We start from the raw sequence: 12,303 nt of genomic DNA on the forward strand, positions 1-12,303 counted from the left end.
TAGATCATTAATTATTTTTTTAAATTAATATATAAGTAACAAAAGTAAGAGATAATGCTGATTACATCGATAAAGAATTGTAAAGATTCGATAAGAACTTCTTGGAAAAATCCTATAGATTTTATTGACAAGAAATCGAGCTAATGTGACGTAAAGTGATACCATTGTATGTATGTAGAAATATAGAAGCATCAATTTTTAATAAAATGTATATTATATCATACATAATAAAAAAAATCTGTTTTTTCGTTCTATTTTTAATTATATCAAAGATATCTGTGAAATATTTATTATATTAAATAAACTAAAAAAAAATTATTTCTACTCGATAATTCTTTTTTAAATTTCTCAATTTTTCAAATTATTATATATATATACCATTTCAAAAAAATTCTTTAAAATTAAAGAGAATTATGATAAATAAGAAAAAAAATTCAAAAATAATACAAGTAAGCAAAAAATTCTTAAGAATTTCTACTTTAATGTTGTATTTCATTTTTAAGCAATATATAGAGACATGCGCAAATCAACTAATCTATGTAACTACTGATATATCACTGCAACGAATATAATAAATAATTTGACACATTTTGATCCCGCAATTATCCTATCAGATATCCTATCAGATATTTTAAAATAATCCGTTAGCATGAATACTGTATCACTTAACATAGATTTTTTTTTATGAGATTCTACACTACAGTCATGTATTTAAAAGTATATCGAAATCATAAAAATTTAAATCAATAATTTTTAAAATATAAATATTTTAAATCATCAAATATATTTAATATTTTAAATATTAATTAATAATATTTTAAATATTAAAAAAAATATAAATAATTGCAATCAAGTGAATGGAATATATATAACTTATATTTTTTATCCCTATATTTTAATTCATTTGAAGTTCAAGAAAATTCGAAAATAATGCAAAATTACAAAATACAAAAATACTTTTACTATGAAAAGATTTTTAAATGCCATTTACATTTTCCGTTGAGAATAGATAAACGTTATACGCTACTGGATTATACGGTATTGATCGGTATCGAAGCCCTTAATAAACGACGTCCTTGATTTCGCTTTGTTAGTCTTCCATAGAGTAGATTACAATTTCGTATACGATATTGGAACCATAAAAAAATGAAAAAAAAAAATGACCAGAAAATTATGTATATTTATATATGATTAATCTATATCTGATCGATTAAAATTAACAAGACTACAAGATACAGAAGAACAAGAATTTTACCAATCAGAATATACGTTGATAAAAAGTATAGATATAAAAAATAATGTAAAAATAATTTCAATTATCAATCTTCTATATTAAGAATACTAATGCAATTCGAAAAAATTTCAAAATGTATTGGATACATTTAGAGCTCTTTCTCTCTCTCTCTCTCTCTTTTTCTATTTCTACATACATGATTAGAAAAACATAAATCTCTAGTATTTCTCGAGTTCTTTTGTTTTTATGGATTGCAGAAAAAAGGAAAAGAGGATGAAAAATTTATCCTCGTTTCCCGCGGAACATTGTTTCCATTCAAAAACAATCATCTTTTTAACGATTTATCGAACGCGTTTAATATTGGCACAACTACTTAATATGATAAAATATGATTAAATAATATGATTAAATTCATTCAACTAGGATTTCACTTTTACTTTAATTAGAAATTAATTTTAAACTAATATTGAATCTTATAAAAATCTCTTGTTTCTAGAATTACTAAGAATTATTTAAATAACATTCATAACAGATATTTATAGCAAAATTTATAAATTTTATCGAGATAAAAACTTCATAGATATATACACTCATTTATTTTTTAATATAATCCATGTAATATTACATATTATATATATATATATATATATATATATATATATATAATATTAAATAGACAAAAATTGATAAATTTAATCAAAGGGAAATTTTATGCTATACCATTTCGAAAAATAAAAGAAATATTAAGAAAAGAGATAAAATTTAATTCTGAGAATTTTCACGGAATTCTTTTCCCATCTTCATATAATCGTTTCAACGAACCGAAGAAACCTTGAAAACATCCGAGTCAGGTAATTACACGGCTTCTTTTGAATAGATATATATTAGATATATTAGAAATTCTGTCCGTTGGCTGATTATAATCACTAACATTACGCGTATTGATCATTCATTGACATCACTTTTAAAATATCCTTGTCAATAAGTAAATGAGGGAACGAAGGTCGATTATACATAAGGTGTCCTATAAAACTGAGTCATACTATATCACAATTACGTCAACGTTTCTTACATTTTTTTAATGTAAGAAAGGTAATGGACTTTCGTAAACAGATTTTTGGACAATAAAATTATATTAATTTTATTTTATTATATAATAATATTTTATTATAAAAAATAGTTAATATATCAATTTTTCATTTATAAAAATAACAATTCGTTTAATTTTAATTTAATTATATTAAGATGAAACGAGTAAAATATCTATAGCTGGCACAATATAATATATATGCAAGGTAATTCTCTCGTCATGCAATCCAAAGATAATGCCAGTGAACAACTGAATCGATATATGTAATCATTATTGCTTTTTATTACCATGATGTAAAAGATCAATCACATTAAAACTACAGATGTTGATTTGATAAAATGTATACAATCACATGAGTTTCATTTTGTTTAATTACAATATAAAAAAAAATTTTTTTTTTCTTAATTATAAAAAGTTTCTTACACTAGCATTAAAAATTTCTAGTTCTAGAAAATTAAAAAAAATGTAACAATATTGAATAAAAAAATCGAAAATCATTTCGAAAACATATATTCAATATAACATATTCAATGTTCTTATATAATGATCTTTTACAAGTAATTGTAGTTAGTTTAAATAATATAAATGTTCATTCATAAAAAAAGCATTAAAGAACAAATATAAAAAAATATGTGAAATGAAACATATGTTGATAGCTTAACGAACAATATAATATCTATATGTTTTATTATCACTGTAACGCATATAGTATACGAAAAAAAAAAATTAAAATTTGACAGATATAGTTCCTATAATTATTCATTTACATTTTAATATATATTAATATATATAATTTCGCTATAACAAATGTTCATATAATCATTCAGAAATGATATTTATTAATTGTGTTAATCAACATGATCAGCGATGAAATTTATATTATAATTAATATTGATATTTTTGATATATCAGTTAATCAGAACATTCTTAGTTTTTTATAAAATTGATTTTAATTTGTTACTTGTCTGATGAATTATATATATGTACTTTCAAAAAATTTAACTCAAAGTTAGAAGTTTAATTTCTATCTTTCTTAAAGAATTTATATATTTATATAAAAGTGAAATTACTATTAATATGTGATTTTTAATTAATAACAAAATTTGTGTATTTTGTAATAGCACATCGAATCACTTTGAATTCTATAATATAGTATAATATCTATTAATATAAAATGACATAATAATCAAAATGAAAAAAGAAATAGAAGTTTAAGTAGTACGAACTTAACTATCATACGACAGTAGTTTTCATGCGATTTAAGCGATCATTAAAGCACGTTTCAGAAATTTATGCTCAGTTAACTTTTCACTCGACGTATAGAAAATGAAATATAATAATTTATTATAATATATCAAATACTCGTGATCAATTATTCGCGTAAGTAATCCGGATTTCTATCTATTTTAAAATCTCTCATTATTATTAGTTCTTTAAATTAAGCATTGGTCTCGATGATTTCTAATATATATTATAAAAAATCTTATAATATCAATCTGTCATAATAACTAAATATAATAAATATATAATAAATATTATGAATTAAAAGATTTTGACATATATACATACATATGTTAAAAATCATTTCATATATCAATTTCTCAATTTTATTAAATATTTTAAATATTTGTTGATAGAAATATATTGCGTAACAAAATTATAAAAATGAATTGAATTATTTACAATATTTTTTATATTCTTATGTAATTATATCATCATCATTTATATTTTTTAGTTTTCTTAATTTCCTTAAAATGATTTATACATTTAATATTTCATACATTTTTATGTAATTACATATCATTATCATTTATATATTGTTTTTTTTTAATTTTCTTAATTTTCTTAATTTTCTTAAGATGATATATTATCAAATAAACAAAAGAAAAACTTAAAAGTTTTATAGTATAAATTATTGATAATTTGAACAATATATTCCAACAACGATGCCTAAATATTAAGCATGGGGGATTCCGATGATTTACAGCAATCAAGAAACTTGGCAGACAGTCATGTTAAGTGTTTGTGCTAGTGAAGAGTGCCAAAGTACCGACAGACTAGACGTCGAGTCGACGTACATCAATCCTTTTGGCATCGATTGACCAATATTTTTCCATTAATAGCGTTCCCGAATTTCAAGACATTTTCATTGACCTCTCGATGGAAAAACTGCTTGATAAAACAGCAGGTTTCGTATTATATCAAGCGAAAATATAATGCAATAACACATGATATATAAGATGATTTCTAAAATTAATATTGAGAAAAATTACACAAATAAAAATTTAGAATTAATTAAAAATTATAGGTGATATTTTCAATTCGTATCATTACGTATGTATATATATATATATATATATATATATATATATATAAAATGATCTTAAAACATTAAAACAATGGAGTATACATTTTTGAATATGTTATAAGATTATATTAACATGCATTAAGTATATTTTTTAAGTATATTTTTGCTATATATGTTTTATTTGTGTGAATTATTCAGAAATGCGACTTCCTAAAGATTTCGTGAACTATATTAAATTTTATTCAATTATTTCAAGATATTATGAATTATATTATGAAATATTTACTTTATTATTAAACATTATCTTAATTTTGTTAGCGAAAAATTTTTATCGTTCGGCGACGATCTTTTTCTTAATGATCCCTGATCATGAATGTTTCTTCCTACGTTTGAACTGTAAATCATCATTTTGTTATTCCAAATGACTTGAATTGTTTGTCTGATAGAATTTCAAACATAATATCTGATTTTATATCTGTTCATCGTTATAATAGCAAATAATAAATATTCATAATATCTATAAATTCGTTATATTCTAATTTAAAAATTACAAATTTTAATATTGAAAATTAAAATATTAAAAATAAAATAAAATTGATTAAAAATTAATTTAAAAAGTTAAAACGTATTCAAAAATATAAATAACATTGAAAATTTACTTATATATACATTACTAGAACAATATAATCGTTAATAAAATCAAAATAAAAAAAAAAAAATTCCAAATGTTTCAATAATAGTTAAAATAACGAGACTCTTCAAGAAAATAATTAGTTATACTCATCTAATTTATAGCACATAAATGTTAAATGTAAGAATATCTAGATTTCGTGGAAAATAATTTCCGCGGCATCGTCTTTGACCCATTTTATTGGGATCATGATGGAAACTATGATAGCAAGAATTTAAAAATGAGGAAAAATAGAAAATTCTAATGCAAGAATGATTGTCACTGCCATATAAATTTATATAAAAGTCTTGAATAAGAGTAAAAAACTTATCTCAATCAATATATATATATATATATATATATTTATAGATATTGACATATATACATACATATACTATATATATAAATCCTCTTCGATAAAGAAGTGGCTAAGAGCCAAAGTGAGAATGCGAAATTCATTTCGATGGAATCTCGAAATTTTCAAACCATTTGCCTTGAAAACTCAAAACATATTATATTATGTATGATACATTAAACAAATGTTTCGATTGCCCTATAAACGTTTCCCCTTCAACAATAGCTTCTTAAATTATTTATTTAAAAAAAACTATTTTACAATTTAAATTAATAAAATAGATTAATAAATAGAATAATAAAAAAAGAATGAATGTGATGTATTGCGGAATAAATTGAAATACTTCGCCAAGATATATATATTATATTATATTATTATATTATATTATTTTATATTCACTGAAAATTCCCTAGGAATCTGACACTTTTTCTACAAAGTTAATAATATAATAATAATAATATAAAAACAATGAGAAATAAAAGAAATAAACAAATTAAATGATGAAAAAAATAATACAATATAAAGAAACAAAAAGTACCTTGATTTTGAACCGTCAATCAAAGCGTCTTCGAATTGGTCCAAAACTTCTCAGAAAATAAGGTTAGGTTGCATCAATTAATCTCATGCTATATTTTCTTGTGCAAAAATCTTTTTCGTAAAATGATGATTTAACTGACTGGTTCTAATTCGAATACACATATGTAAACACATTCCAAAAAAGCGTCTCCAAAGTGAATGCTAGCGAATCGACAAATCTAATGTTAAAATAATATGTTAACAAGAACTCAATGGTCATCGAATATCGAAAGAGAAGAAAAAAAAAAGCATAGTGGCAACGATGATGTTAACTACTAACGATGCATATTGGCCAGCGGCAAAGTTTCGCCTCAAAAAAGTTAATCGACGAGCTGCTGCTTTATTTCTGGACGCCGCGCACGCTCGATCAGTTCACACACGTGTCTAGTTATTTTTAATCCACTATGATGCGTACCAGCCACACAGAATAGACAGAGATGAGATAGTGTCTGCGGCGCGCCGGGAACTATATAACTTCATGCTTCCTGTAAAATTTTCGTATATATCACGGGTCAATAAATTCCCAGCACGTGGCAGTCTTGATGTCTTGATCGGGTCTCAAGTGGTTAATGTGTCGAACCAAACATATCAATGTAAAACTAACTATTTTGTCTTACGGTAACAAATAATTAATTTATGAAAAATCGTTATAGGAAGACCTGATGACGATTACATAGTTACATTACGCATGCGTGGCACGTACAGTTCCTTTTCGTTTTTGATTCAAAACATCAGCGTAATTAAATTTTCTCTCTAAAATCGATAAATTCATGAAACGTGATTCATAAATTCGTGATCATGCCGTGATTGAATATCAATTAATTTATCAAGAGACAATTTTGTACAATCGATTGATATAATCTGAAAACAAAATTAACTTTCGATATTTAAAAATCGCAATATGTGCAATATTATCTTTTATATATATATAAACTTTTAAAAAAATCTTGTATAGCAAAAATTCTTGTATACAGAGTATATATATATATTAGATATAGAGTATATATATTATAATAAGTGATTTTAAATATTTAAGAAATATTTAAAAAATATTGAAAAAAATTTGCATAATTATATAATCTTATTTGTTTATAAAATATATAATTTTATATAAAATATTGTTTTTAGATAAATAATAAGAATATTTCAATATTTCAAAAATAAGAATATTTCAAATCCATTAAAGTATTGATTTCATATGGAGAAGAATTAAGGATTTTCATATTTTAAATAAATTTTCTGAAACATTTTCTGAAATACAAAACTTTTTTTAATCTATAGATCTATATATTCAATAATATTTTGATATAAATTCGGTAATATGGAATTAACTTCCAAAAATTTATGAATACAAAAATTGCGATAAAATAATGCAATTAACAAATTTTTCTTGAGAGAATAGTTTCATTTATAATAAAAAAAAAACTATTTAAGGCAGAATAAAATAATATAATTTACAATATATATGAAAATATCTGTTTTAACATAAAAAAAATCAATTTCTGAAGTAATAAAGTAATTGAAAAATTTAAACAAGATTTTTTCTTTCTACGAATTATGAACGCTTAAATTATTAATTTAATTGCTACGAATTGTAATATTAAAATTTTTAGAATTTATAGAATTTGTTATGATTTTTATAATCTTCTTCATAAAAAATACCATTTCTAAAAAAAATAATAAATTTCTTAAAAATATAACAATCATGATCTTCATTTCTATTCTAATACAGTGAAGATAAAAAATTCAGAACAAATAAAAGTAATAATAATTTTATTTTTCCTACCGTTTGTATGTTCTTCTTACGATATTCTATCAAGAACTATATTTCATACACAACCATATAATTTTTTTTATGTATACGTTAATTCTAATATAGGTTGATAGATCGATAAACTCATGGCTAAAACTTAACCTTTCATTGAAAAGATATGTATACGAAATAGAAACAGATTGTCAGTTTCTAAAACAATAAGTTTTTCCATTTATTTTATAAATATTAACTATATAATCATTTCAAATTATTCTGATCACTAAGAAAAACATAAAAACATACATAAATTTAATTATTCCTTGAATATTTATTTTGTATTTATGTTAATAATTAATATACAACCTTTATCATCTCTTTAATTATAATAATTGTTAATTTTTGTAATTTTTATAATTTTATTTCTCTTCCGGACTTAATAAACATTATATATCGTTCATTGAAACTAATTTATTGAGTATGATAATGCGATCTTTTGATGAATTTGTTTATATAATGTAATCACCATAAAAAGTACTAAAATAATGTGCGTTTTAAAACTGGATGCAATAAGACCAATCACTAAACTAATCATTTTACACGATCGTTTTCTCCACGTGCGTAATTAGTTTTGACGGGCTATCGATCGCGGTCGGTTTCGTCAGCCCGCGAGTAAGTGTCAAAGGTTGAGTACACTTCCTTGCAAGTGAGTCTAGGTCAGCCGTATTGGGTCGATACTATGAAAGCAGGACAAAACGAGGACAGAAAGCTGGTGAGTGTATGTGTGTGTAAACGCCTTCGATGTATTTCAGGACAAAGCGAATCGGGGAGAGCAAAGGCGTGCGCCCATGGCAACGTAGTGGGGGAATCCGATGGTCGTCACCAATAGTGGGGATTGAGAAATTTTATGCATGATTATTACAACGAAAATGACCGAGTTAAAAACATGAAGACTACTCGAGTCTGACTAATCACGACCCTTTCTACTGTATATCAGATTAATTCATTCTAATTATAAAATTGTTATTAAATCTTAATTTATCATATGTATTATTATATCTGTTTGAATTATATATAATTTTCTACTAGAAAAATGCAACAAATATTATAGAAGCAATAATTCGCTTATATCTAAATTAAATTTGTGTAATTCAAGATTGTGTTCCGAGAAAATAAATATTTCCAACGCAATGAAATGTTATAACGAAAAACGACAAACTACTGAATCGCACATACATATATATACCCAGAATATAGAAATAGAATACTTCGTTAATTTCTTCGTGTATTCGAACTATCTTCGATTTTGATTATCACAAACAACGAGATCAGCGAATAATGTTTCCTGTTCTTATATAATTTATAATAAAATGAAACTATCCAATGATGAAATTTTATTGTATATCATTTCTAAAGAAACCAAATCATTGTAACTAATTTGAAATAATTATATTATGGATAATGAAGATGATAAATGATAAACAAGGAGATATATTATCATATGAATACTCCAAGATAAGTTTATGTTATCACTACAATACTATACGAGACATCTAGTCATTCACGTAAGTCCTATTCTATGAAAGGGTGGAAGTTCAAGATAAAGAATAAGAAGTGGAAAAAGGCAAACAATGCAAGAGAGGAATGCAATGCGAGCAAAAGCTGCGCGTGATAATGCGCCTGTCCGATCCCGGGACAAACGAGGAAAGAGAGACCGTTTACAAGGATAGTAAGTCTTTCTATCTCAGTCTATTGCACGCAAGCTCTGGCAAGCTGGCTGGCACTCCCGAAATAATGTTCAACACCGACCGGTGCAAAGTGGGAGGGCAAGAGGAGCGGCGTAGGGGTGGCCTCTGAAAGTGGGGAGAGGTTGTAGCAGCGAGAGCCACGTACCAAGGGTAGGTAGGTCGAGGAAGGAGAAGAGGAACCAAGAGGGAAGAAACGAAGGACAGATCGAGCGAACGGATGGTTACATAATTTTCGTAATGTCACTATCGTGCAGTGATCCATGCATATGCAATCCGACCGACAATCTGGATGTATCTTGAAACTCCAAAAGAAATTAATTCGAAATTACGATTAGAAAAAAGAGATATATTGTCGAAATAATATTGAAATGTATAATTCATTGAAAAGATAAGTTAGAAAAATTATATGAAAAAGGAAATAAAAATTAAAAAAATTATGGACGCACAAGAATTAATGTATATATGTAAACGAATAAAAGAAAAAACAAAGTTTGTACAATCGTAAATAGAAATATATGCTTAAAGTTTCGTACACGTGCGTATATAAAGACACGAGTATGAGCCATGATCTAATGGATGATCAGAGGGGTGAGAGGACGCATCAACTTGCAGAGGAGATGGTATTGGGTGGGCATAGATGAAGGGGGAGGCGGGGCAGAGAGCGGCTTTGCGGAATGGCGAATCAATCGGTTAGGGTTCGGGGCAATACTCACCGCGCGCTGATAGTCTGCAAGATGTCTCGGTGTCTCGTCAAGGTGGCAAGAGAGAGAAATTTGATGTCACATACGCCGCTTCATCAGGCCACTGCGCGCCGTTTATACCACTCTGCCTTAGCGCTTGGCGCTTGCTACTAAAAATATACTCACTTGCCGTATATTCCCCCGCTTCACGTCTTGTACCGTGACCGACACATTTATTCGCGCGTTTCGGAGCACTCGTATACTTGCAACCACGAACAAACGGATCGCTCGATTCTCCTGGATCGTGTCACGGACGCCCGCTCGTCGCAGTGTGTTACTGGGTGCTGCCGCTTGTCGCCGCTGCTGCACGCCGAGGACGACGAGAGACTGCCAAAAGAAACCAAGAAAAAAAAAAAGAAGATATTCGAATATCTATCTCACATGTATTAACGAAAAACTGAACTTAAAAAAAAAATTGAAAAAAAAAGATATGAAAAGTCTTTGAATAAAGCGAGAAGAAACAGCAGCCTCTCTTAGCTCTTGCGCGGCGTGACCCACCAACACGAGACCCTGTACGACGCACAAAAATACACGCGCAGCTCCCGGTGAGCTTTTTTTCTCTGGTTCGAAGAGCGAGAAAACGTGATCGAATAATTTAACCGACACCGTTAAAAATCTTTAACACACTCTAACACATAAGAAACGGACGTGAAAGAAATGGAGAAAAATAGTAGATGTGTATATGTACATTATAAGATAAAAAAAAGAAAACATCAAAAGGAACACAAAGTTTGACAGAAAAAGAGGAAACAAAAGAATGTTCCACGCTTTGAACGAACAAGAACAAGGGAATGTGTAAGAATGTAGCACAGATCCGACGTCTACGAGGAGAAACGGACGGGAAGAAACCGAAGAGAGGAAATTACTACTTCTTACTTTTTCTCCGCGAGGCGCCGCGTCGCGACGCGCCGCGCATGCACTACTATGCTGACGACCGTTGGAAAATCACTTCTCCCTCTGCCACCCCCACTCTAATCACCCCTCCTCTTTCATTTCTCATAGTGCTTCTTCTTCGGAGACACAGAGAACATCTATAACCTCAGGCACATTCTGTATATTGGATTTATACAGTGAAGATAATACGTTGGTATCTTTATATGTGGATGCCTAGTTTTTTCATAGTAACTGATATTTTTTCATAATATATTTCCCATAAAACGTTATATAATTATTTTCCTAATTTTTTGTTAATACATAAAAAATCAAGAAGAGAGAGAAAAATGAAAAGGAAAAAAGAAAATAAAAGTAATATGCATCTCTTTTTGTTTTTAAAATCATTTATCATTTTAAAAAATTAATAATAATTTGTATTGGAAATTTATAAAAATGGATTTTTTTAATCTTTTTTTCATATAGATTGATTGAATTAAACATATTGCATATTATCAGAAATTTGAGAGCTACACAGACAATCCTTGCATGCGCGCGCACGCGAATATATTTTCCGTTTCGCGAATATGTCGCTGGCCTCATCGTGTATAAAATCTATATATACAGAGATGTATTCCTCTTTCTCTCTTATCTCTTCTTATATGCTATTATAGATTACGTATTTTGTGATTTTACGTATTTTACGTAATGTGTATATATAAAATTAAATAATATATAATTAAATAACATAAAATTTTTTCTAATTTTGTATAATATACGTTCTGTTTACACATGTGCATAAATTTTTTTTAATCAAGTTATACTATTAATAGATATACATTCGGAGATGTACGTACATGTTTTTAATTGGATTGGATTATATATCTCTTATAACATTGATATGTTATAAGAGAAAGAATAAGAGAGAGAGAGAGAGAGAGAGAGAGAGAGAGAGAGAGAGG

General features: G+C 26.9%; 1 protein-coding gene across 2 annotated transcripts in view; it reads right to left on the bottom strand.

The window, feature by feature from the left end:
* LOC102680462 (plasma membrane calcium-transporting ATPase 3) overlaps positions 1-11,577 on the bottom strand; it is a 64,331-nt gene extending 52,754 nt beyond the window's left edge. Inside the window, exons 1-2 of one of the 2 annotated variants that reach the window (XM_006607411.2) lie at positions 11,348-11,577; positions 10,445-10,798 (exon numbers count right to left, since the gene is read on the bottom strand). The gene's annotated coding sequence lies outside the window, so the exon portion shown is untranslated. Of the gene's footprint in view, positions 1-10,444; positions 11,118-11,347 lie in introns of those variants that run through there. The other variant, XM_006607413.2, reaches the window with a different exon arrangement.
* Between the last annotated feature and the right edge of the window lie 726 nt (positions 11,578-12,303).

Source organism: Apis dorsata, unplaced genomic scaffold, assembly GCF_000469605.1.
Source record: "Apis dorsata unplaced genomic scaffold, Apis dorsata 1.3 scaffold_5, whole genome shotgun sequence".
Lineage (NCBI taxonomy): Eukaryota > Metazoa > Arthropoda > Insecta > Hymenoptera > Apidae > Apis > Apis dorsata.